Source organism: Numida meleagris, unplaced genomic scaffold, assembly GCF_002078875.1.
Source record: "Numida meleagris isolate 19003 breed g44 Domestic line unplaced genomic scaffold, NumMel1.0 unplaced_Scaffold398, whole genome shotgun sequence".
In the NCBI taxonomy this organism is placed as follows: domain Eukaryota; kingdom Metazoa; phylum Chordata; class Aves; order Galliformes; family Numididae; genus Numida; species Numida meleagris.
In genome coordinates this window covers 7,597-11,749 of record NW_018364619.1, presented here as the reverse complement: position 1 = coordinate 11,749, position 4,153 = coordinate 7,597, and the positions used below count along the sequence as shown (strand labels likewise).

Below are 4,153 nucleotides of genomic sequence, written 5' to 3'. Positions count from 1 at the left end.
TGTCCCCTCTGTGTCCCCATGTCCCACCATGTCCCCGTGACCTCACCATGGTGTCAGCGCACAGCACGGCGTGGCCCACGTGGCACAGCAGAGTCCCTGTTACTACCCCTGCTGTCACTGGCACTGTCCCTGCAACTCCTGGCAGCTGATGGGCACCGGATACGTGCCCTTGGAGAGACGTGGAGACATTGGGGAACACTGGGGACCTTGTGGGGACATTAAGGGAAGGGGGGACTGGGGGACACTGGGACATGGGGACATGGAGAGGGACATTGTGAGGACGCTGGGGAATGTGGGGATGCTGGGGACATGGTGGGGACATTGCGGATGTTGGGGGACATTGGGGACGTTGGGAGATGTGGGGACGTTGGGGACATTGGGGGGACTTAGGGGGGACTTTGAGGGGTGTGGGGACATCGGGACATTGGGGACATTGTGGGGACATCGAGGGGACTGAGGGACACTGGGTCATGAGGACAGACATAGGGGACATTGTGGGGACATGGGGACAGGTGCCCTCACCGAGGTGGCCCTGGCCCTGTGGAACGCTGTCCTCGGGGGGTGACGGACGGTGACGGTGGCCCTGTGCATGTCCTCGCCGTGGCTGCGCAGCGTGAGCACCGTGGTCACGCTGGTCACTTGGCTGCCCAGCAGCAGCATGGCACCGGGTGTCACCGTCACCGCCAGGTCGGGTTGGCACCGCTCATCCACCCCGCAGCGCTGCTCCAACGGCACCTGCGGCGGCACCGGCACCTCCTGGCACCGCCTGGCACCTCCCCGCGTCACCTCCTCTCACCTCTGGCTCTGACCCCACGTGTCAACCCCATGTCCCCCCATGTCCCCATATGTCCCTGTGTCCCCACATGTTCCTGTGTCCATGCATGTTCCCATGTCCCCCTGTGTCCCCATATGTCCCCTCATATCCCCATGTCCCCCCATGTCCCCTGCCCCACCTTGCTGTCACCGTGGAGTTGAGGACGGGGACGGGGATGTCTGTGGGGTGTGTGGGGTCCAGGGAGAAGTTGATGGCCACGTGGAGCAGGGTGACAGAGTCCTCAGGGCACGGCTGTGACGGTGGGGCAGGGGTAGCGCCCCACAAGTGGGGATCAGTGCCCCCCAAAATGGGGTTTGTGCCCCACACGTGAGGTTGTACGGGCAGTGCGTTCCGGAGAAGATTTTTCTCCAAATCTGCTGTGACGTCAGAAATCCCACGTCGCGCCGCAGCAGAAATGGGCACAGCGGTGCGTCAGCGAGCCTGGATCTGAGGAGCGCAGGGGCTGTGCAAAGTACGCACAATGCAGCCTCCTTGTTTCTTTGGGGTTTGGGATTGATACTTGAGCCAGAAGGCCACACGCTGCCATACAGGCAGGTGCCAGCTTCGCCCATTGAAGACACCAAATCCTAAAATATTTTCACGATGGTCTTTAATTGCGAAGTGAGTAGATGATACGTGTTCCTCACCGGGGAGCCTTGAGCTGACCCCGGCAGTTCGGCAATCAGCGCTCGTTCCATTCACACCGGTAATCTCAACCCTTTGCTGTCCGGGCTGCGCACCCAGATCTCAGCTTCTTGCTGTGTTAGTACTGAAATCTGTGCTCCTCTATCTATTAGAAATGTCACCAACTGACTTTGAGGGCAGGCTGGAATCAGAACACGTGGGCCGTCGTCGCTCATCCATTGATAACTCCCCTTGCCGGACAGGCAGACCCAGTTGCCTGCCAGCCATTACTCTTTTTCTTTTTTTTGCTTCAGTCCTGTATGGGAACTGTCAGGTCCCAGCCTGAGCCGGTGATTGCACACCTGGTGAGGGGTGCGGCCAGCCCTGCCAGCACAGGTGGAGCCGTTCAGCTGGGGATTGGAGGGGTGGAGCCCGGCTGCATCCTTCCCTGGGCTCATTTAAGGGCTGGTGGCTGAAGGGGCAGCATCTCTGCCTGGAGCCTGCTTCCTTGGGAGTGCAGGGTGAGCTCTTGTCCTTGGGAAGGGGTAAGCAATTCCTTCTTTACTTTGGGTTTTGATTTCCCCCTTTCTTGGTGGATACTGAACTGGATTGGAACAGTTATATTTGCTGTGCATCTCCTTACAAGGGCCTTTGATTCTTCTTTAAGAGAGCTGCAGGGTTTATTTCCCTTTCTTTGACTCAGTGATGGAGGGACTGACATACGTTTTTCTCTTTCACTACAGCCTCATCTCTGGAATGCTTCAATTAACCCCAAGATAATGCTGGTCAGCTGACTGAGCATCCTACTTCTGGGAATGCCTCAAGCTGATGCCCTTTTCCATTAAGGTGTTCTGTGTTCTCAAGATCCTGTTTGTGTGTTTTCTTTTAACCTCATTTCTTCCTGCTGGAGCCTCTGTTCTGTCTCTCATGGTTCTCACCTTACAATCTCCACTCCGGGGCTCTGAACTCAGTTTCTCTGTTCCCACGTTGTCCCAGCCAATTTCATGACTGCAGTGAACAGTGCTGTGCATTAATTCCACCCGTGTAGAGAGTTGTTTATGGGCGTTCTGTGCATCATGATGATGTACTAAATTCTGTTCTGTGTCTCTCTTGATCTCATCCCGTTTCATAGCTCAATGGGGTTGAAGGATTGCCGAGGCTCCTCTAATGAGTGGCTTAAGCACTGCAAGATCTACCGGAGCAGGTAACTGAACATCACAATCCCCTCGTTTGTGTGTTGCTTGTATGCAGGCAGCTGTAGCGATGGCTGTGGGAGGCTCACGTGGAGGTGGAATGGGGTCACAAGGGGCTCACCTTGCTCCATGGGGTCTATTCTCCCAGCCTGATAAGCTATGTGGCCGGTGATAGTACCCGGCCAACACACCTCGCCCTAAGCTAAAGAAAACTCCTGGGCTCCAGTAGCCATTGGCTTCATTCTCACTCAGCACAATACAGACTCCACCACTGGAGCATGCTGACCACAGAGGTTCTGTTCCTGTGCTGCTTGATTCTCTCCCATATCTCCCTTACAAAATTGTCAATGCAACGGATCACAGGGTGTAGTCCTCAGAGCACATAGTGGTTGACCACCCCGGGGTCCTATGGTTCTTTCTGTTTTAACAGCAGATCTGGCTTGTTTTTTACAGAGAAGAAGGGATCGTCCTCTTCTGGACTGCTGTAGTTGGGATCACCCCAGGTATCTCCATCCCAGTTTTCAGGGGATGCTATTAGCTTCCTGATCTGTACAATACCCAAACCCCCACTCCTCTTCTTCCCATCCCCTGACCCCCATTAAATAGCTAGCTCTGCAGCTGTGGGACCCGATGGCATGACAGAGAGAGGCCCCTGGCCTGCTGAGTACTGGGACTGGCACAGAGAGGCTCTGTGACCGATGTGGATCATCCCAACCGGAGTACTCGGTGAGTTCCCCAGAGCCGCTGAGCACACAGACTTCCCTGCCTGCCCCAACCGTGCCTGGATCTCCAAACTCCTTGGCATCGCTGCATCTCACAGTCCCAGGCGTCTCGCTGTGGTGCTGCTGGTAAGAGCAATGTGCGTGGGGCAGAGCCTTCATTATTGCATTGTGTTCCACAGGTGGCAGTGGAGAATTGCGGTGCTCCTGGGCGGTGCAAGAACTGCAGGGAGATCTGTGGCTCTTCATGAAGTCAGCAAGAAATGGGAAGCTCCATTTCCTGGAATGCCCTGGAACCTGACTTTGCTGACTGGTAACTGGCTGCCCATATAGGTAAGGGCAATGTACCCCTACCAATGTTTACTCATAACATAGCATGGCTCAACGTAGTGCTCCCAGAGCTAGTTACTGTGCTTAAAGGTTCCCTACCGGTTGCTTGTCCTCTTCCTCCTGCTTTCTCCTTGCCTCTGGCCTGTCTAATTAAATCCAGACAATTAACCATGAGAAGTACAGTGTATGCATCGAGACATTGCACTCGCAGACCCCACACCTACACTGTAGCACTGCCACCCCCATCCCTCTCCCTCCCATCTTCAGGGCACCGCTTTCAAGTTAGCTCTGCAGCTCTGGAACTCGATGGCTCGAAGAAGGAAGGCCCTCAGACCCAACTTAGTTTACTGGCTGCCCCAATAGGTAAGGGCAATGTACACCCACCATTGCTTACCTATTATATAGCATGGCTCAACCTAGTGTTCCCAGAGCTCGTTACTGTGCTTCAGGGTGCCCTACAGGCTGCCTGTCCT

The 4,153-nt window shown here is 55.3% G+C and overlaps 1 long non-coding RNA gene across 1 annotated transcript; it reads left to right on the top strand.

Moving 5' to 3' along the window:
* Nucleotides 1–1,511: 1,511 nt before the first annotated feature.
* LOC110391541 lies at nucleotides 1,512–2,642 on the top strand. The gene is made up of 3 exons (XR_002434094.1): nucleotides 1,512–1,983; nucleotides 2,182–2,284; nucleotides 2,571–2,642. It is a non-coding gene; the product is annotated as an uncharacterized LOC110391541 (long non-coding RNA).
* The last annotated feature ends 1,511 nt before the right edge of the window (nucleotides 2,643–4,153 follow it).